This window comes from Schistocerca cancellata, chromosome 8 (assembly GCF_023864275.1).
Source record: "Schistocerca cancellata isolate TAMUIC-IGC-003103 chromosome 8, iqSchCanc2.1, whole genome shotgun sequence".
Classification (NCBI taxonomy): domain Eukaryota; kingdom Metazoa; phylum Arthropoda; class Insecta; order Orthoptera; family Acrididae; genus Schistocerca; species Schistocerca cancellata.
Window position 1 is genome coordinate 169,237,727 of NC_064633.1, and position 24,025 is coordinate 169,261,751.

Genomic DNA, 24,025 nt, shown 5'->3' on the forward strand with positions numbered 1-24,025 from the left:
GTATTGAAGCTGCATACAATGATGTTGTCAACTATTTTTGTGTGTAGTATAAATATGAATGGTTTATTACAGTGCTTTAGTTCATGTATCTACACAGTGACAAAGTCAGCGACTAATGTTCCCGTACGTATAGAATACCTGAGTTTTGAGATGCTCCTATCAGTTTGAAGGAAAAATGAGCAGAATTAAGTGCATAGAAGAGTTATTTGGGAAGTACCGTCCTGCTGTGAAAACGAACCAGTAGATTTTGTTGATGTATTGACACATACGCACCATTTGTAAATTACAGATTTCAACTATCAGTCGTCCTTTGGAATTTTTGTTGGCAGATCTAGATTTCAGCTAGAAACTAGCCATTCTCAGTGTACTATCACTTTTCGTCAATGCATGTAATGCTTGTTGGTTGAGCTTTGTCCATTCAGTTTCAATGAACTGTGAACAAAGCCCGACCAACAGGCATTACATGCACTGACAAAAACGATACTGCATTGAGAATGGCTAGTTTCTAGCTGATATCTAGATCTGCCAATAATATTTCCAAAGGATGACTGATAGCTGAAATCTATTATTTACAAATCAAAATAACGGTCGCTGCATGCAACAGCCTCTGAATGGAGGGTAACCTGATGCACACCATTGCAGAAAAGTAAATAAAAATTATATATTATAGTAATATGCTTTGTTACCTCACAACCATCTCATTATAATGTATCATCTCATTATAATGTACATATGTGTAGCCATTGTAGCTCAGTTAGTTAGGTACTAGTTATTGATTTGCTGTAATGGCTACATATATCATTAAAAATGTTTCTTCAACATATACCCATTGCAAATCAATGCCAGTATTTTCGCATGGTAGGTGAAGCATTCACATCACAAGGAATTTGAAGCAAGTGTGAAAGAATTTGATACTGCTTCCCCCATAATATATAATCAATAATCATGGGTCCCCCCTAGTGTGGTAAAACAAATGATCCCACGTCGCTGCTACGCACTCAGATGTAGTCCACTTTGAGTATCTATGTGCGTTTTTAAAAATGGTATTTCAGTCAAAATACAAACTGCCGCAGGAGATACTGCAAGATGGCTATGGTGCGAAATACACAACATTTGGTCAAAGCAGTGATGCCCTTCCACCAAAATATGTAAATCCATGTACAGTGTTCATATTTCACGATGTTGCTGTGGAAAACCAGCGTTATGATTTATTGTATGATTATATGATAGCGGACCAAACACAGGTAGCAGTTACTTCTGTAAAATATCTGGGAGCATGCGTGCGGAACGATTTGAAGTGGAATGATCATATAAAATTAATTGTTGGTAAGGCGGGTACCAGGTTGAGATTCATTGGGAGAGTCCTTAGAAAATGTAGTCCATCAACAAAGGAGGTGGCTTACAAAACACTCGTTCGACCTATACTTGAGTATTGCTCATCAGTGTGGGATCCGTACCAGATCGGGTTGACGGAGGAGATAGAGAAGATCCAAAGAAGAGCGGCGCGTTTCGTCACAGGGTTATTTGGTAACCGTGATAGCATTACGGAGATGTTTAACAAACTCCAGTGGCAGACTCTGCAAGAGAGGCGCTCTGCATCGCGGTGTAGCTTGCTCGCCAGGTTTCGAGAGGGTGCGTTTCTGGATGAGGTATCGAATATATTGCTTCCCCCTACTTATACCTCCCGAGGAGATCACGAATGTAAAATTAGAGAGATTAGAGCGCGCACAGAGGCTTTCAGACAGTCGTTCTTCCCGCGAACCATACGCGACTGGAACAGGAAAGGGAGATAATGACAGTGGCACGTAAAGTGCCCTCCGCCACACACCGTTGGGTGGCTTGCGGAGTATAAATGTAGATGTAGATGTAGATGTAAAATCTAGGGTGTCCCATTTTGGTTGCCATGTGGGAATTGATGTATTTTATTTATTTATGTCTGACATATTCCAGAATCCAAAATCAGTTTGCGAGGAATAATGCAAACCTCATCATAACCTACAAACAAGACAACTGGAATTAAAGCACATTTTAGAAGCACATGTGGGTACTGGTACGTCACTGAATGAATTTGTAAAGTTATGTGCAGATTACTGGACGCACATACAGTACAGTTTAGTCATTATTGATAAAACAAGAAAACTGAGTGACCTTAAGTATAGGCAAGCCTTCCAAGAGTATATACCAAAAGAGATACATATATCACGCCATTGACAGCTTCACACACATGTCGAATATTCAACCTGCAAGGATGTGTATACATAGACACATTATTTGCTTGTACATGACTGCCAAAATTAAAACTCTTGGACGTCAAGTTCGATAACACGATACAGATGGGTGATAAGGAATTTCAAAAAACACCTGGTCTACTTAACCTTATTCCCCTAAGACTCTCAAAAACTGTAACTTACTCAACAAGAGATATGGAAATGTATGGTGAAATATTGCAACTGACTGATGCACATAAGAAAGCAAATGGAGCACCAAAGGACCCCAGTAAATGTTACAAGTCTGACTAGGCAATGGATATGCCCCCATGAGTGCAAAATGTGTTGAGTGAAACATTGGAGTAAACTCTGTCTCACCGATGGACTGATTCATACAGGTTACAGATTCTTCCCCTTAGATGCATTGAGGTCTAAGATTATTGAGACTCCCAACAGCGCAATATATCTTCCAGTGTCATTTGAGATGTTGGACTATCTGGAGCTACATATTACAGATAACTGACTTGTTGACTTTTTAGGCGAGGAATTTATGCTACGGCTCCATCTAAGACTGGACTGGCATAAGCTATTAAACAAGCACATACAACGCATAGAACAGTACTTCACAGCAGAACTGCAATGTGATAACATGGATGAAATAGAGATTCTTAAATTAGAAATCCTAGTACCCTGCAATGACGTCGCCCAATATAACGGTCCCAGTGGAATTTGATGAATGAAGTACAAAATGGCTCTGAGCACTATTGGACTTAACATCTGAGGTCATCAGTCCCCTGGAACTTCCAAGTACTTAAACCTAACTAACCTAAGGACATCACCCACATCCATGCCCGAGGCAGGATTCGAACCTGCGACCGTAGCAGCCGCGCCGTTCCGGACTGAAGCTCCTAGAACCGCGGGGCCACCGCGGTCGGCGAATGACGTACATGCCAAGAACATTTCTCACATAAACTTTATACTTCAACCACATTCAATAAAAACGATGAAATTAGAGTTGTTGTCCACCACCAGGATGCTTTAACCTTGCCGTGAAAGAGTTTCATATATTTGGGTGGATCGTTTGTGAAAAGGGATGACACTGTTTGCGTGGGATCGAAGCTTCCGCATAATGCTTTAGCACTCCAGTTTGAAGAGATATGATGTGAACTTAACAAGGTTGAGGCTGACCGTATACATTGTGTTGGCATAACATCGACCCTTAAAACATTTGCCTCAGCATCGCCTTTGGATCTGAAAGTTGTAGAAAATGCTGAATGTTTCACAAACGACTCAGTGGGTGGAAGGGTAGAAGAGTACATGCGATTTACTACAAGCATACCTTTAAAAAGGTTTATTTGGATACTATGAAGACTTGTGGAGAACTTTTACAAATGCTAAACTGGAGTGCAATGGATAACGACTCAAATATTTATGGAAACCAAGAAGAGAAGGTCATCAGCATCCATAAAATAATATGGAAAATTCTCCACATTAGTGTAGTGGAGAAGGAGTGTTTGAAATTTTTAAAAGCTGGTGCATATCTGCAACTTTTATGTTCATGAGAACTTCTTGAATACCGAGTGCTACCAACGGCAACCAGTCAGACGTGTGCTATTAAAACCTCTGTCCAAGTGGAGACACCAACATTGATCATACTTGCATTCCAGGCTAACAGAAGAAAGAATATGGTAAATGATTTCTCCGCATTCAAAATTCCAAGTTAAATAAGACAGAGTCTACTTGAATCCAGAATACTCTATCCATGTAACAGTTTACTGCTACAGTGGGAGGTAACTGTATACAGCCTAACATTTGACATGAATGCAAGGTTCTGTGGTCCTCGCTATGAAGGTACTGAAGGTGAAGGATTTCTACTTAGTCCACGTAAGTTCAAGGATTTGGCACCAATCATCGTAACAGACTCCTCTGAACAGAAAGAGATATTTAAATCAGTACTAATATATGTACGAATTGAGTCTGAATCTTCAGCAAATTTTCCCAGAATGCACTGCATCATATGCATGACCACATTATTAGCTTTCCAACTACGCCAGTGCATGCTCTGCCATATTGTTAAGTATATATACGTCTGTTCATCGTTCTTTCGAACGGCGATGACAAATGTGCCCCTTTCAGTCCATGGTCAACAGTATGGACAAATGCTTAAAAATAGATAAAGTTCTTTTCAACACAACATTTACTTTACGCGATTTGGGTGGTTACCAAATCATTATTAGCAAATTGTTTAGTTTAATTAACGTATGTAAGAAATTGAATTGCAGTGTCTAATAAATCGACATTTAGTACTGTTCATTACTGGTAAGACTGTCATTACGATCCTATGTTCAACTTGAAATGATTTTTCGTTACGACGAATATTTATTTTGCGGTGTACAGCTGGTCACCAAAGAATTTTTAATAAAACAATTAGTTGAAAGAATTGATCCCATATGATATAATTTAGAGCAGTGTAGGTAGAGACAGTTGTTTGACAGGATGTATTTTACCAGTCATACACCCACATACAGGAAATAAAAGGTCAGATCCTGCTTCCAACAATTATATACTTACTACAGCAGTTGCATTTTGCAGCGTATAAGACACCTTTATTTTTGAAGAATTAACAGTTCATTTCTCTGTCTGAGCTCACGTGAATCTGGGAGGAAAGACAAAAGTGTAATCGTTTTCCTTAGTAATTTGAGATACGTTATATTCTACCTTACGTCGTATCTCAATATTCAACATCTGCGTGGGAATCTTGGTCGTAAGTTGGTTCACGGAGAAATAAAACATTATTCTAGTAGCGCATGCCTACCTTACGGTATACAACTAAGCAGCCTCATCCAAGACGGCTGCTTGGCAGTGTTTGCACCACAAATGCCCTTGCTAGCTACCGTTCTCTCACATTTCTCGAATTCTGTTACGACGAGTTTCAACGTAAACAGTAACAAATGCTATATCACGGTAACTCTTATCAAGAGCTATCGAATGCAATTGTAAAAAGTATATCATTCCATTTAAAAATATGCACTTCCTTCAATATTTCAGTTGATACCAGCGCTACAAACATTAACCAAACAAAAACATGCGTGCCCAACATTCGCGGGAAACCGCGTTTCGATATGTGTAACCGTTCAAAGTATAAAATGGGGGTTATGTGTTACGTGAATCACACTGATAGATACATTTCTTTGAGAATTTTCACGTAATATTTTCCGGTGCACAGATATTTTTCTTTACACTATCACTATTGCTACTAACAACTGTAACATGAAAGACCAACAGTACCACAGGTTTCATCCACATGAAGTTCTTACACCAAAAAAATTTACAATTTAGATGGATTGGGCACGAGAGTGAACTATATATCTGCACTAAAAACTGATCAAATTAAAACGAGCAGTAGGTGAAACTTTAAAAAAAAAACTATATTTATAAGTGTATATGGTACATATTTTCATAGGCACGCATGACACATCTTTTGTCACCACACATGATATGTATATATTTCCAAGTGACATTTACATCTGAATACAAGATGTGCGTGATATATTTAGAAGTGTAGTTCCTTCTTTATGTATATATGTATATAAAGTTGTGAGGCTGCGCAGTAGACATCTGTTGACTGCGTCTTGAGTGGCACCTCCCGAAGTGTGATACGTGGACATTTTAGATCTAATATCCACAAAGTCCCTATCTGCCATCCATGCAACTCGTCTTGCCTAAAAGTGATAATCTTTTTGCTCTGTCGAACAATACTGCAATGATAATCGTCCGCGTATCCATTAGCCTTCTGACTCGTTTGATGCAGCCCACCACGAATCCCACTCCTGTGTCAAGCTCCCCATCTAAGGGTAGCACCTGCAACATACATCCTGCTGCTGGATGTATTGCAATCGCTGTTTCTCTCTATGGTTTTCGCCCTCTACAGCTCCCTCACTTACCATCGAAATATTTACCTAATGTCTTAACAGATGTCCTATCATCCTGTCCCCTCTCCTTGTCAGTGTTTTTCACGTACTCCTTTCCTCTCCTATTCTACACAGAACCTCCTTATTCCTTACCTTATCAGTCCACCTAATTTTCAACATTCGTCTGTAGCGCCACATCAAAATGCTTTGATTCTTTTCTGTTCCGGTTGTCGCAAAGTTCATGTTTCCCTGTCATACAATGCTGTACTCCAGATGCACATTCTCAGGAATTTCTTCCTCAGATTAAAGCCTATGTTTGATACTAGTAGGCTCCTCTTGGCCAGGAACGCCATTTTTGCAAGTGCTATCTCCTTTTAATGTCCTCTTTGCTCTATCCGTCATTGCTTCATATTGTAGTGCATCAAACATATTCGATGAGAAAATGTGCCACATATGAAGTGAGATGCAACAGAGCCATCTGCAGGCAAGCAAGAGGGTTATGTATTGCGAAGCAAAATATTGTTTGTTCACAGAATGTGGCAGCCTGCTGCGAGTCCCGAGAGCAACTGCCGCCAGAGCAGGGAGTCTCCCACTCGCTCAACGGAGGTCATGACCACCTCCGTGGAATCGTCGGTTGTGCTGTCATTATTGTCACAGCTGGAGACATAGCTGACAGCGGAACTCGAGTGATGCCACGCTCTGCCCTGCTCATTGCTCTGTGAGCAATTTCAGATACGTATTCTTTCACGTGAGAGGCAACTGAACGCCTACAGCAAGCAGTTCCTGGTGTGCTACGATTGAAGACCACACTGAAGAAGTTAACTATACAAATTTACAGTCATCCCTTACCGCCATAGATAACATTGCCCAAATCGATATAAAGTAAACGTGGGACTGCAAAATGAGTTTTCGAAAACCCAAACTGAAACTTACATATGTGGAGTTTGGATGGGTCTAGGATACACATACTGATGTAAACAGGGTTCATTAGGCAAAATTTCTCTCGGGGTATAGCAGGTTTTTTTGTACTTGGATATGAACAAAATCAGTTTCGACCACAAAAGATTTTTATTAATTGATTTCTGTCAGTTTTTGTTCTTAGACAATATATCTTCCAACAGTGCAAGACCTGCATCTCCCAAAATGAACCCTACATCTTTCCACACCAACAAGAATATTATAGGAAGCCTTTTTCATCAGGATAACAACTACACATCTAAAAATTGATGAAATAAAAGGAGTACCTTTCATCTTCCACACCAGAATATCAGTACACACTGAGCATTTCTTGCCAATTTCTAGGTGGGGGAGAGGAGATATAGGGAAAGAGTGGGCTAAGTAGTGAGGGAAGGGATGGGAGTGATCAGGGAGGGGAGGGAAGAGGTGTTACGGTGATGTCAGTTTGACGTTGCCAGATCTACTGACACCCTCTTAAACCTACTATCTAGGATAAATTTTAAGATTGTGCAGGAAGTAGCTTTATTCCAGTACAGTTTACATGCTGTTCAGGGATATTTTCTTCATAATAATTACAAATGTCTGTTCTGAGGAGAAGTCTTTCGACTGATGTTACTGAAGAGGCATCATACAAAGAACGTCGTATGAAGTTCTTGGCTTTACAAATTTATCTGCAAAAGTTATGGGCTCTATTTACACTCGTCAAGTGTTATCTGACTTCACTGGGCTTATTTGAAGTGCCCTTTGTCGTTATGTACACTGTGCCCAGATTCACTAGTTGAATACCTGCACCCCTATCCATGACATATTATTAGAACTGTCTGTCCCTATGTAACACGCCCCGGTGTACAAATGGTGGGGAAGGGGCCCGTAAACTGGCTTTTTCACATCTGGATCGTGCGCCCTGTCCACACCACGCACTTGATAATCCCGCGGCGGTCGTACTGTTCTGCTCCACACTGCTGCTGGGTTGCCTGAAATTATCTATCTAAATATGCAAGCGGGTTTAGCGGAGCCACGAGCCACTCAACGTCAAGCACAACACTGTCCTACGTCTGGTATGAACATCTTTATTCTAAGACGATAAGAAATCACAGGTTGCACTGCTTACATTCTAAGTCGTAAGTTTTGATGCCAATTTCTAAATTATTATCTGTCCACAAAATCACTTGGACGAGCGTACGCGTATCGAACACGGCGCGGATGATTGTTGATGATGCGAAAGCCGAATAATCGAACGAAGGATCTTACGCTCGCCACGCGTCCACATATTTCTTTTGGTACCATTCCTCCTTCACACTAGTAGTAATATAACACTGTCCGTAAAGTTAATTTTCCAATTCTCAGTCCTCCCTCGTACGAGTGTGCGCGTAACCGTCGCGGCGTGGCTGACTGTTGATGATGCGGAAACGCGATGATCTAACGCACGTTATCACGCTCGCTACAAGACACTAGCACTTGATTGCACTCTACTATGGTGACTAATTTCTACTGATTCTCATCAGTTCATTCTGCGAGACTGCACACGGCGCGGATGATTGATGCTGTGCGACTCGCAATAAGAGGATACTCAAATACGTTATCAGCAGCACTGCTAAATTTTAAATTACTTCTTGACGGACTTTCCTCTGAATCATTTGCTTCTTTTATCACTTTACTGTAACAGCACTTGTAGCAACACTTCCATACTAACAATGCCTCTCACATGCTGAGCTACACACTACACAACAGTTCGGTGTCCCGCGCGCGACTTTACAGACGCGGCTACCCGCAAAGATACACCGCAACTAAGCCAGCGATATGACAATATGTTTACACCTGTGTATTTAAATAAGTTAGGATATATAATAAGTTAGGATATATAAGTTAGGATATATAACCCCCCATGAACCATGGACCTTGCCGTTGGTGGGGAGGCTTGCGTGCCTCAGCGATACAGATGGCCGTACCGTAGGTGCAACCACAACGGAGGGGTATCTGTTGAGAGGCCAGACAAACATGTGGTTCCTGAAGAGGGGCAGCAGCCTTTTCAGAAGTTGCAGGGGCAACAGTCTGGATGATTGACTGATCTGGCCTTGTAACATTAACCAAAACGGCCTTGCTGTGCTGGTACTGCGAACGGCTGAAAGCAAGGGGAAACTACAGCCGTAATTTTTCCCGAGTACATGCAGCTCTACTGTATGATTAAATGATGATGACGTCCTCTTGGGTAAAATATTCCGGAGGTAAAATAGTCCCCCATTCGGATCTCCGGGCGGGGACTACTCAGGAGGACGTCGTTATCAGGAGAAAGAAAACTGGCGTTCTACGGATCGGAGCGTGGAATGTCAGATCCCTTAACCGGGCAGGTAGGTTAGAAAATTTAAAAAGGGAAATGGATAGGTTAAAGTTAGATATAGTGGGAATTAGTGAAGTTCGGTGGCAGGAGGAACAAGACTTTTGGTCAGGTGATTACAGGGTTATAAATACAAAATCAAATAGGGGTAATGCAGGAGTAGGTTTAATAATGAATAAAAAAATAGGAGTGCGGGTTAGATACTACAAACAGCATAGTGAACGCATTATTGTGGCCAAGATAGACACAAAGCCCATGCCTACTACAGTAGTACAAGTTTATATGACAACTACCTCTGCAGATGATGAAGAAATAGATGAAATGTATGACGAGATAAAAGAAATTATTCAGGTAGTGAAGGGAGACGAAAATTTAATAGTCATGGGTGACTGGAATTCGTCAGTAGGAAAAGGGGGAGAAGGAAACATAGTAGGTGAATATGGATTGGGGGGAAGGAATGAAAGAGGAAGCCGCCTTGTAGAATTTTGCACAGAGCATAACTTAATCATAGCCAACACTTGGTTCAAGAATCATAAAAGAAGGTTGTATACCTGGAAGAATCCTGGAGATACTAAAAGGTATCAGATAGATTATATAATGGTAAGACAGAGATTTAGGAACCAGGTTTTAAATTCTAAGACATTTCCTGGGGCAGATGTGGATTCTGACCACAATCTATTGGTTATGAACTGCAGATTGAAACTGAAGAAACTGCAAAAAGGTGGGAATTTAAGGAGATGGGACCTGGATAAACTGAAAGAACCAGAGGTTGTAGAGAGTTTCAGGAAGAGCATAAGGGAACAATTGACAGGAATGGGGGAAAGAAATACAGTAGAAGAAGAATGGGTAGCTCTGAGGGATGAAGTAGTGAAGGCAGCAGAGGATCAAGTAGGTAAAAAGACGAGGGCTGGTAGAAATCCTTGGGTAACAGAAGAAATATTGAACTTAATTGACGAAAGGAGAAAATATAAAAATGCAGTAAATGAAGCAGGCAAAAAGGAATACAAACGTCTCAAAAATGAGATCGATAGGAGGTGCAAAATGGCTAAGCAGGGATGGCTAGAGCACAAACGTAGGGATGTTGAGGCTTATCTCACTAGGGGTAACATAGATACTGCCTACAGGAAAATTAAAGAGACATTTGGAGGAAAGAGAATCACTTGTATGAATATCAAGAGCTCAGATGGAAACCCAGTTCTAAGCAAAGAGTGGAAAGCGGAAAGGTGGAATGAGTATATCGAGGGTCTATTCAAGGGCGATGTACTTGAGGACAACATTATGAAAATGGAAGAGGATGTAGATGACGATGAAATGGGAGATACGATACTGCGTGAAAAGTGTGACAGATCACTGAAAGACCTGAGTCGAAACAAGGCCCCGGCAGTAGACAACATTCCATTAGAACTACTGATGGCCTCGGGAGAGCCAGTCATGACAAAACTCTACCATCTGGTGAGCACGATGTATGAGACAGGAGAAATACCCTCAGACTTCAAGAAGAATATAATAATTCCAATCCCAAAGAAAGCAGGTGTTGACAGATGTGAAAATTACCGAACTATCAGTTTAATAAGTCACAGCTGCAAAATACTAACGCGAATTCATTACAGACGAATGGAAAAACTGGTAGAAGCCGGCCTCGGGGAAGATCAGTTTGGATTCCGTAGAAATGTTGGAACACGTGAGGCAATACTGACCTTACGACTTATCTTAGAAGAAAGATTAAGAAAAGGCAAACCTACGTTTCTAGCATTTGTAGACTTAGAGAAAGCTTTTGACAATGTTAACTGGAATACTCTCTTTCAAATTCTGAAGGTGGCAGGGGTAAAATACAGGGAGCGAAAGGCTATTGACAGTTTGTACAGAAACCAGATGGCAGTTATAAGAGTCGAGGGGCATGAAAGGGAAGCAGTGGTTGGGAAAGGAGTAAGACAGGGTTGTAGCCTCTCCCCGATGTTATTCAATCTGTATATTGAGCAAGCAGTAAAGGAAACAAAAGAAAAATTCGGAGTAGGTATTAAAATTCATGGAGAAGAAGTAAAAACTTTGAGGTTCGCCGATGACATTGTAATTCTGTCAGAGACAGCAAAGGACTTGGAAGAGCAGTTGAACGGAATGGACAGTGTCTTGAAAGGAGGATATAAGATGAACATCAACAAAAGCAAAACGAGGATAATGGAATGTAGTCAAATTAAGTCGGGTGATGCTGAGGGAATTAGATTAGGAAATGAGACACTTAAAGTAGTAAAGGAGTTTTGCTATTTAGGGAGTAAAATAACCGATGATGGTCGAAGTAGAGAGGATATAAAATGTAGACTGGCAATGGCAAGGAAAGCGTTTCTCAAGAAGAGGAATTTGTTAACATCGAGTATAGATTTAAGTGTCAGGAAGTCATTTCTGAAAGTATTTGTATGGAGTGTAGCCATGTATGGAAGTGAAACATGGACGATAACTAGTTTGGACAAGAAGAGAATAGAAGCTTTCGAAATGTGGTGCTACAGAAGAATGCTGAAGATAAAGTGGGTAGATCACGTAACTAATGAGGAGGTATTGAATAGGATTGGGGAGAAGAGAAGTTTGTGGCACAACTTGACTAGAAGAAGGGATCGGTTGGTAGGACATGTTTTGAGGCATCAAGGGATCACAAATTTAGCGTTGGAGGGCAGTGTGGAGGGTAAAAATCGTAGAGGGAGACCAAGAGATGAATACACTAAGCAGATTCAGAAGGATGTAGGTTGCAGTAGATACTGGGAGATGAAGAAGCTTGCACAGGATAGAGTAGCATGGAGAGCTGCATCAAACCAGTCTCAGGACTGAAGACCACAACAACAACAACAGGATATATAACCCACAGTTAAAACACGACTTGCAATGAATATTCGGCTCTTATTTGGTATTCGGCCTATGTGGCTACTTTCACCCTGTTCGGATGAATACCGAATATCTAGATACTATTCAGCGGAATGCGAATTCTTAAGTAAAATGTTTTGCTGTAGTCAGATAATATGCGAAATGAAAAACAGATTTATTTTATAACAATGCATTTTTCTTGCAATCATTAAAGTAGTCATAGGTACATAATCAATTTCTGTATTCTAAAAAATTACGAAAATCTAGGTATCAAGTAATATAAAATTATGTATTGTACAGACACATTTTTGAAATAAACGTGTATACACTTGAGTTCTCGTGATTAAAATTTAGAAGTGGTAAATTACGATACACGAAGACAAACCTTTCTGTAATTCACGCATCACTTTAGTCCTTTTCTTCTCCTAGACAACCCCAGTTTCAGAGAACAGACGCTATGAATGAGTGCTACTTACTGGCGCCGACAAATATTTTGGTCCAAGATTCACCAAACACGGATTTTTATCTTTTCTTGCTTGCTATCACGTGTGTAGGTTGTCATGACGTGATATGTTCTTAATACCTAAATATATGTGTATAGCAGTTGCATTAGCTTTTCTTCTTTCTATATCCCAATATGAACTGTATTTTTTTTTCTGCAACCACCTCTTTGAAGCAACCCGTAAAAGATGTGTGAATAGCGTGGCTTATACCCTCGTCTTCGGTGCTCATCGTTTTCTTGTTCCAAAATTCTTCTTTAGGCTGCCGATCAAAATATACTACCATATATATTCTCTTTGCAGCTGAGTGGTGATATCACTCATTTAAAATCATTTACGTCTTCTTATGTCTTCAAATCGTTCTTGCAACCCATGTTGTACGACAAGCCCCACCTGGCTTCATTTGGATATTAGCTCTAATGTGCTCGTTTCATAGCCATATTGCATTAATATAAGAAGATAGAAAATAATTCCAGAAATGCAAGCATATCTGGAACTTATAATTTCTGTTATTTCCTTAGACGATTGTAACACATTGTGCAGCACATATCGGGAATATAACAGTACGTGAGATAAAATGAAATGGCCCGTTCTTGATCCATCAGCCTTCGAAGCACATGATAGGTTGAGTTCCACTGTGTACTGACATTTTTCAGCAATTTATGATGCGGGAGACCCAAGTCTCTTTAGACAGAATGCAGTTTTTACTTTTAGTGCCAGAATGATTAAAATGAGTTACGACCCTTCTATCTGTTGCTGTCATTTGAGTCACATTTGACTGATTCTTCTGACAATCGTTAACAATTAAGTGAAGAGTATGAATGCAACAACATACTTAGGCCAACTCTGCGTTAGTAACAGATTTTACTATGTTCCGTCCATTATCATGAAAAACGACATAAATTATTGCTTGATGGATATCCCATAAACTTTGTAATTTCCTGTAAACCAATCTCTAAGAGTTCTGTTTTTGTTGTCCCGCAGAATTCTTTACGTTCAATACTGCATGTCTAACATTTAATTTGCGATCAATAAAATGCGCAGCAAGACCTAAAAATCTCTTATTATTTTGGAAGCACGTCCACATGTCGCATGTCATAGACGTATGGTCAGTCTATGAAAGTAATCTTGTAGCTGTCTCATCCACCTTATATATTTCTGGAATTATTTTACCTGCAAATTAATGGCGGCTTTATATTTTATAAGGCGGTAGAGCGCTATTAAATAGTTTTCTAAAACCAGCTCTTTCTACTATGTTTATTGCCTCATTGTGAAGCGCTATCATTTCGGCACTAAGAAATGGTATTTAGCCTTGGGATCATTACTATCCCATGATTTACATATTTCAGCACAGTCTCAAAGATTCAGTTGCTTTTTTATGTCGAAGGTTTACTTACATAATTACGTATCTTGTTCCGCAATTTCTTTCCCCTTAGGAAGCGTAGACTGCAACTTAAAGATGTTCGTCACTGTGTTTATTTTTCAAATAGTTTACCATTCCTGAGGTAGTCTTCTTCTTTCCAACGCCGCTACCAGAAATTTTTGATTATTTCCGTCGCTCTCTAAGTAAGTCCATATTGGCGTTTTTTTCTTTAGAAGCTGTAATCCATTATTATTAATTAGATTTTAGACAATTTCAGTTTTAAGTAAATCAAAATGTACAGAATACGATAAACTGTGCTTAGGTATTGACGATGTATATCAAAGTAAACCTGTCAGTAAAACGCATGGAGCGGTAACAACTGAGCGCATATGACGGCGCGGCGTGGGAGGGAGGTAAGTGCATTTGAACAAACGAGTTAGAAACAGAGTTTTCCCGCTACGCGCGGGCCGAATACTTTTGCCTAATATTGGGCTATTCGGCTTGTTAAGCTCGGGGAATATCCGGGATTCGGCGCTGGCCGAATACGCTACTTGTTACAAGTCTGGTTAACACTGAAAAGTTTATGTGCTACCATTTCGATTTTGGCACCTGTAAAACCACGCTTACTATTGTGTCTATTTATTTCTCCAGAAATGAAACTAATTGTGTACATACACTGGAGTATAAAAACGCGGTACGCTACAGATCTGTGTTCAGTGGCAGATGTGTATAATGTATGCATTTTGCGAGATTGTAGTGTTAGTGACACATTTGTCACAGCCATTGGCGCTGATATGGCGTTAATGAGACCTGTCCGTGCAGCCTCTGTTTTCATACAGCAGGTATTAGTCATGCTGAATTTAGAGTTGGTCGGTGTAACATTCATTCGAAGGTGCAACCAAGCCGCAGCGACGAGTACGCACTGCTGTTGAACGGCTTCAGGCATTTGAAAGCGGTCAAATTGTGGGCCTGCAGGCATCTGTATGGACGTTTTGCCGGACTGTTGACGATTTTTGGGACAGTGTATCGGTGGTGTGCCGCTTCTGTAGTCTGTGGAACATTCCCACACATAAAGACAAGATTACGAACGTCTGCGGAGTACAGGTGCATGTCACGATCGAAGCACTATCGGGAACCGTGTGCTTGCAGCAGGAATTCAGTCAAGTGTCCCTCTGGCCAGGCCATTACTTACGCCACACAACCACGAAGCATGGCTTGTATGATGTAACGAAGGAGTCGACGTGGCGATAGAACGGCGCTGTGTTATGAGAGCAGAATCTGAGTGTAAGCAAGTGACGGAAGTATGCGTGTGTGGCGCACACGTGGAGAGCTGGCTATTCCGGAGTACCCTCGCCCCACGACACTCAGGACCCAACCCAGGCTTCATCGTGTAGGGACCAATCATTTAAACACGCTGCCACATTTGACGTTTCTGAAGGTTAAGGCAACTATTGTCTACTATATTGCACAAGTTGTCATTCTTGTACTGCAGCCAGAGCTTCGACGAGGAAAGGTTATGCGCTTTCACCAGTGAGACAGCGAACATTTAAATGAACCTACTGCAACCCATTGGGTTCTTTCTTGTGAAAATTAATTGCCCTGGCCAGTGGGATAGATATCTTGGATATGGCACATGATGAAGTGGGAAGCTATTCGTGTCCCTGGGTCTCGAAGAACTATTGCCGAAATGCCACAAAAGGTGCAAGATGTACGAAGCAGTCTGTCGTAGGATTTCAACTAGCACCTTTATGATCATGTGTTTAATAATAAGCGCCTGCGTTGCTGCTAGAGGGGCTACACTGCGTATTTGTGTGACGGTTTGGGAGCGCTATTTGTGAAATTTGTTTTACTTGTTACGGAATGATCACCATATACTTCTGTAATGATGAACTACCTGTCACTTGTAGAAAGAAAAAAAAAAAGGAAGAAGTTACCTTGTCCTTGAGCATGTTTCATTTCTTTCCAACGTTGTATGTCGTTCCACGAATATTTATAATCCATTCTAGTTTCCTGCTTATCACCCAAAAGGTGTTTTCGGTAGCTACTTGTCTATTTCCACGACCATAGGAACTTCCTGACATTAGAGGAATCCAAATTACACTGAAGACCTAAAGAAACTGGTACACCTGCCAAATATCATGTAGGGCCCCTCCCAAGCACGCAGAACACGTGGCATGGACTCGACGAACGTCTGAAGTAGTCCTGGTAGGAACTGACACCATGAATCCGGCAGGGTTGTCCATATTTCAGTAAGAGTACGAGGGGGTGGAGATCTCCTCTGAAATCACGTTGCGAGGCATGCCAATTATGCTCAGTGATGTTCATGATAGGAGAGTTTGGTTGCCAGCGCAAGTGTTTAAACGCAGAACAGTGTTTCTGCAGCCACTCTGTAGCAATTCTGGACGTGTAGGGTGTCGCATTGTCCTGCTGGAATGTCCCAAGTCCGTCGGAATGCACAATGGTTGCAGGTGATCACACAGGATGCTTACGTACGTGTCACCTGTCAGAGTTGTAACCAGGCGCATCAGGGCATCCACATCACTCCAACTGCACCGTTATAGAGCCTCCCCGAGCTTAAACAGTCCTCTGCTGACATAAACGGTCCATACCCGTACACGTCTATTCGTTCGATACAATTTCAAACCAGACTCGTACAACCAGGCAACATGTTTCCAGTCATCAACAGTCCATTGTTGGTGTTGACGATCCAGGCGAGGAGTAAAGCTTATTGATGGCCCAGCATTGAAATCTGCAGCAGTTTGTGGAAGGGTTCCGCTTCCGTCACATTGAACGATTCTCTTCAGTCGTCGGTGGTCCGTACTTACAGGATCTTTTCCCGGCCGCAGCGATGTCGGAGTTATGATGTTTTACCATATTCCTGATATTCATAGTACCCCCGTGAAATGGTCGTACAGGAAAATCCCCACTACATAGCTACCTCAGAGATGCTGTGTCTCATCGCTCGAGCGCCGACTATGACATCACGTTGAAACACACATAAATGTTGATAACATGCCAGTGTAGCAGCAGTAACCGATCTAAAAACTGCGGCAGACACTTATTGTCTTTTATAGGCGTTGCCGACCGTGACGCCGTATTCTGCCTGTTTGCATATCTCTGTATTTGAATACGCATGTCTAAACCAGTTTCTTGGGCGCTTCAATGTTTAAGGCACTACATAACAAATAATTGAGGTCGTAGGTTGCAAGCGCTACTCTGAGATGAAGAGGTTATCAGAGGAGAGGAATTCGTTCAAATAGTTCAAACAGCTCTGAGCACTATGGGACTTAACATCTGAGGTCATCAGTCCCCTAGAACTTAGAACTACTTAAACCTAACTAAAGTAAGGACATCACAAACATCCATGCCCAAGGCAGGATTCGAAACTGCGACCGTAGTGTCGCGCAGTTCCAGACTGAAGCGCCTAGAACCGCTCGGCCACACGGGCCGGTAGGAATTCGTGGCAGGCCGCTTGAAAACAGTCAAAAGACTGATGACAAAAAAAAAACCAGAAATGACCCGGCTTGCGGGGGTTCGTACTTACAGGTCACTGACCCACGCTCGGGTTCCCGGGTTCGATTCCCGGCAGGGTCAGGGATTTTCTCTGCCTCGTGATGGCTGGGTGTTGTGTGCTGTCCTTAGGTTAGTTAGGTTTAAGTAGTTCTAAGTTCTAGGGGACTGATGACTACAGCAGTTGAGTCCCATAGTGCTCAGATCCATTTGAACAATTGAACATCTCTTCTATCCGCCCGGTTCGGCAATCTATCGTTGACAGCCACTCTGTCTATGCGAGCGATGCGGCAGCCGTCTACACTCCACCACTGCTGTTGAGGCACATACATCTCCACGACGATGGATCGTCACCGTGTAAGTTTAACGAACGGTGACGCGGTTTTCCGCAAACCGGTACCACTTAGCCGAACTACATTTTCCGATGACAGAACGTAGAATAGAAGAAGTGTGTATAGAATAAAACCCGAGGAAATTGGTTCAGAAGCTGCAGTGTTTTGTGCGAGAAACATCATGCGAGTCAGTTCCTCAGAACATAAAGATATCACTGAACGTTAAGTGGAATAAGATTTGCAATAGCTGTACTAAATTACGCCTAAATTTTATCTGCACATCATGTGATACAATGAAGGTAAAGTTTAATTGCGGGCAAACTGTGAATACTTTGCAAGGTCAATTACATTCGGACATGCAGTAAATTACTGAATCTACGACCTGTGGTGTCTATAGCTATGATGCCGCAACGTAGGTGGGCTCTCATAGGTTGGCACTACGAGAGCGGACGAACGACGCCGATCACAGCGCCCTGTAGCCGACGCTGTGGAGCTCGACGAGCGCCGCCCATTTGATCACGAGTAGACGACCAAGCAACATGGTTTCTGTTGTGGACTGGCAAGACAGCCAATCCACTATGAGGAAGCCGAAAAGCACGCATTTAAGCTCACGCAGGCTGGCGTGAGGTCTGGAACAGGACACGGAATGAGACTAGTAAAAAAAGTACGTAGCTTCAGGAATACTTAACTTTAATCCATAATTGGTGAACATCGCTCTTGACGGTACATGTTTTACAGCATCAATAGTATCTGGTAATGGCGCCTTGCTAGGTCGTACCAAATGACGTAGCTGAAGGCTATGCTAACTATCGTCTCGGCAAATGAGAGCGTAATTTGTCAGTGAACCATCGCTAGCAAAGTCGGCTGTCTAACTGGGGTGAGTGCTAGGAAGACTCTCTAGACCTGCCGTGTGGCGGCGCTCGGTCTGCAATCACTGACAGTGGCGACACGCGGGTCCGAAGTATACTAACGGACCGCGGCCGATTTAAAGGCTACTACCTAGCAAGTGTGGTGTCTGGCTGTGACACCACAGTTTCTATTTCATAGTGGACGAACCACTACACATTTTTCCTTTGTAACTTCTAGTACCTGTTAGCTTCGGAACCTGTATGGCTTCGTACCTACGCGCTCATCTCAGCCAAAGTAAAGTAATCATCTTTGTACTCATATTTTTGCCCATAGTAAACTTGTAAAATCTACAGGCAGTACCGAAGTACTTCACGTTTACCTACTCCTAATCGCGTACTCACTCTCGGCCCATTTTGCAGAAGCAGTTCACAGGAGCAGATCCACGCGCCGCCTATCCAGGCGGGATACAAAACGACCTACTTCAGTTGAGAAGTTGAAGGAAGATAAACCGTAAGTACTGCGCAGATAACTCTTTTGATGGAATGAGGGAAGATGTTTTTACTTATTTTAATATGAAATGAGTGTGATTAAGGCACTTTGGCAGCTGGTTTGGATGACCTTTCTGAGTAGCAGCATATGTTAATACTATACAGGCAAATGAGAAAAGAAAGACTTTTAGCCAATAAAAAGACTGTTCTGACAGGCTTCTCCTGTACGTTTTATACAAACTGATAATTAATTAACTATGAACGGTAGCGCAACAGACTGATTGCCCGAAGAAAAATCATAATTTCATTGTGATAAGTCACAATTTTCATAGAATGGAGAAAAATGGACAACATAAGAGGTAGAAAAACAAGGACTACGAGACATAAACGAAGGGGAAAGGCAGCGGGTAGAATATTGGACGGGAGGGCGACGGTTCAAACCCGCGTCCGGCCATCCTGATTTAGGTTTTCCGTGATTTCCCTAAATCGCTCAAGGCAAATGCCGGGATGATTCCTTTCAAAGGGCGCGACCGACTTCCTTCCCCGTCCATCCCTAATCCGATGAGACCGATGACCTCGCTGTATGGTCTTCATCCCCAAAACAACCAACCAACCAAGAATATTGGACAGACAGCGTATTATCCACGGCAAGCTGATGCGAATGATTCAAAATTTCGCATGCGTATTTTTCTTGCGTTAAGAAGACATATATTAACAGTGATATGATTATATTATTGGCTTATCATCACCTTTAGTATATTTGACCAAAATCCTCTCCTGATCTGAAAAAATAAGAGACATCGTTAATGATTCCCGTCGCTGAGACAAAAATAAAGAGATGATGTCTGAGGCCATCACATGTTGATAGTCTTCTGTCATTCTTCAATGACAAATGACGATGAAAATTTGTCAAAATTCTCACACGGAAATCTCGTAGTGTTAAAGCGTAAAGTCAGCGCCGGAGCGCCAGTCAGGAACGACAGAGAGGAGAAGGCTGTGAGCAGAGATCAGCCTATCGCAAACTGATCGACCTCATTCCAGAAAGACACCTCGACAGCAGCCGCCGTAGTTGAATAGCACATAAAAGCCGCGCCCGACTGGTGGAGCCCATTTGGAGAGAAGCTTCAGCGTTAGACACTTCGTTAACTATCTCTATGTAGCACAGACCTGTTTGTCTGTTCTGAAGAAGTGTCTATTCAAAGTTTGAAAGACGTATACATTACCAGCGATGGGCGAGGCATGACAGAATCTCTGACCAGAGAGTAGTTTATCGTTAGCTGTTGCTAGTCTGCGCTTGACCGCGCGAGTCGACAGTAGTAGTAGTCAGTCGACAGTAGTCGCCAGTCCATACTAGTCCGTGCTAGTCGGCGTGAGTCGGCATGCGTCGGCTGTGTGCTCTGCTCGCGACTCTGGTCAGGACTCTGGAGGATGAGTGTTGTTGTAGAAGGTAAAGAAGCAGCCTTGCACATATTTAATAATGTATGTTAATTGTAATTTAATTTGTTCAAACAAATGCCCCAATAATAATTTTTGTAATATGAAGCAACTCTTTTAAAGAAAAGCATTCATTTCAATTTAAAGAATATTTCAAATGCATGATCATTCCTTCCAATAAAAAAAAAATATATGTACAGCAGCATTGCACGAAGCTGTGTCGAAAAATTTCAACTTAAGAGCAGATATAATTGCGGTTTTTATTGAGGTAAGAATTTTTTGCTTTTTTATTCAGAATACAGGGCCGAAGGGCAGCGCTGCTGTCCTCATAAAATTTATCAGGTTACTAAACTTTTTTATTATTTTTGGTGTTTAGGAATTTTTCTGTTCCGAACTTGACATTAAATGAGAAAAGTATTTTGTGGGAATATTGAGTGTGAACGTATTCTTTACACAGAGACTATAAATAGGAGCCAATTTTGTTCAGGGGTAACATTAAAATCAATTTTGCTCAGAGATTACAATATTTAAAAATTCATTTAATTGTAAGTTTTTATATTTTGTGGGAAGGTTACTCTTGGCTCACATTTTCATTCACTGCGGGGACGTTACACTTGGCGACCCTGCCAAGATCGTATTTTTTTGTGAATCTTCTGATACGTAGTCATATTTCTGCTCTTAATTACTTAAATGTAGTTTGCATCTGGCGCAACACATTTACTAATTTGTCACTCTTTCTTTCACAGATCATCGGCAATTTGTTGCTCTTTGTTATAATAGTGTTTGTTGCATTTTGCATTGTGCTTGTTTCATTTGTGAATAATTTTGATTTGTGAAAAATGCCGCGAAAAACTGTTAACAGTACATCGCGATGTGCAATGAATGAAATAGCCGACTCTAATGATTTGACCGATAATACTTGCAACACTCAGTGTAATGATGATAATCCCCTAATTGTAGACAATCAGTGCGTACCGACCACTAATATGGATTTTTATCCTAGTGATGAGCAAATAAATTCAATTGTGTCGTCTGTTAATTTAACGATAATCGATGACGCGGCACGTTCTGTTACAATGAACGCTGCGCAGCTTGACACACCTGATTTGCAAAATTTACGTAATGAACAGAAAAATTTTCATAACGAAAAGGAACAGTGTAACCAGAGTACGATAGATTTATTTAATTCCGGTGTAGTGACCAACAGTGCACATCCGATTGGCAAACCTTTTAGAGAATCACAGAATGACCAAATGGTTACACAAAACATGACAATTGCAGATATGCCATCAAACAACACAGAGAATAGAGTAGGTAATATTGGCTTGGAAATTATGGCATTATTGCTACAAAATAATGAAAATGTCAAGCAACTTAAAAAAGAACAAGAGAACAATCACAAACAAAATAGTGAAAATTTCAAACAACTTAATGTAAATAATGAAAATCTCAAACAACAACTTAATGAAAAATTAGACATCAATTCCAGACAGCTTAGTGAACAGATTACAGCCATTGCCGCACAATGTCATGATACTAAAGAACAATTACGTGAGGAAATTGAGGCTTGTGCTAGGAAAAGTAGTGAAGAAATTAGATCTGTTGCTCAAGAATTAAGGGAAATGCAAACAGCTGCAACAGAATCACTTAGAGACGAAATTAGTGCAGTCGGTAAACAATGCTTTGAAAAAACAACACAATTACGAGACGAGTTTAAATTAATGACAGCAGAACTTTCGCGCACACTGGATGCATTCGACCAACAGAACAGTCAAATTGACGAACGTTTTAATCACCACCTACAAAACAGTGAAACGCGTTTCCATAAATTTATACAGGAACACAATAAAGCAAAAGCGACAAGTTATGGAAACAAATACCGCACAGATACAGGGAGATAAACGCAAATTATTTACGAAAGCAAAAACATACGTAGACAAAAATATTGCTACTGTATCAGACGAAATTAATACAATCAAACAGTTGAACACAGAATTGCGTGATGAAATTTCCGATCTTAATACAAAAACAGATACACACACAGTAGACTTTCAGACAGTGACCGACAGACTCGAACAATTAGAACTAACACAGGATTCCGATGTCATCAAAGCTGACGTTAAAAAATTTAACGAAACCACACGTAAAATACAGAAATAAATTAATGCTTCTAACACTAAAAACGATGATCAGGTAAAAATACTGACTGAAAAATATGATGAATTGGCCAGACGTATTGACGTTATTGAAAGTAATAATGACAGCAAATCAGACGATACTTCACCGATTTCGTTTAATCAAACACCTGAATTCCAAAATTTACAGCGGACGATCAGTGAGAAAGATTCGTCTAATAATACATTACGTAGAAAATTTTCAACTTTACAGCAAGAGGTAACACAGATGAGAGATGTTTCTACGTTGAATACATCACAGCAGACGCCACTTTGCTAACATTTGTCAGACTCACACAGCCAGTATAATTTAAGTAATTTACGGAGACCACGTCACTTAGAATCCGAACAGACACAGAGAAATAGATTCTCTTGCATTCCTGAACCTGTTCACAAAGTCAGAGACGACAACGTTGATTATAAGCAATTTTTATCCGTGAAAAAATTTGAGGTATTTGAAAGTGACAGAGCACAGGTACACGCTTTGAACTGGATACGACAATTTATTTTTGAATTTTTGCCAGCATTTCATTTCACAATTGTTCACATTCCCGGCACTCAAAATATTGTAGCAGACGCACTATCACGTTCTCTCAGCAACAATCAGCAAGACATCGCAACCAACTTCTGCAAAGCAAATTTCAGCGTCATGTACATTCAACAAGTTGCATTTGAAAATTTCATTTCGTCGTCATTACGAGACATAGCACAGGATCAGAGTAAAGACAACGTATGGAAAGAAATTAAACACCTTTGGCAAGATAAGAGTAATGTTACCATTAGAAACCATTACACTGTACGCAATAATATTCTGTTTCGCCGCTCTCACCCTGACAGCGACAATTGGTTATGATGCATTCCTGATGAACTTGTTGACAAATTAATCTGGTATATTCATTTAAGTTACGCACATTACGGAGCCAGAAAATGTTTTCTTATACTGAGACAGAACTGTTATTTTGCCAACATGGATAAACGTATACGACGAGTTTTAGCGTCATGTAAAATCTGCCAGAAAGCTAAATCAGACACGACTTCACATGTTCCTCCATTACATCCCATTGTACCTGTTAAATTGAGACATATGGCCGCTGTAGACATTTTTGGTCCGATTC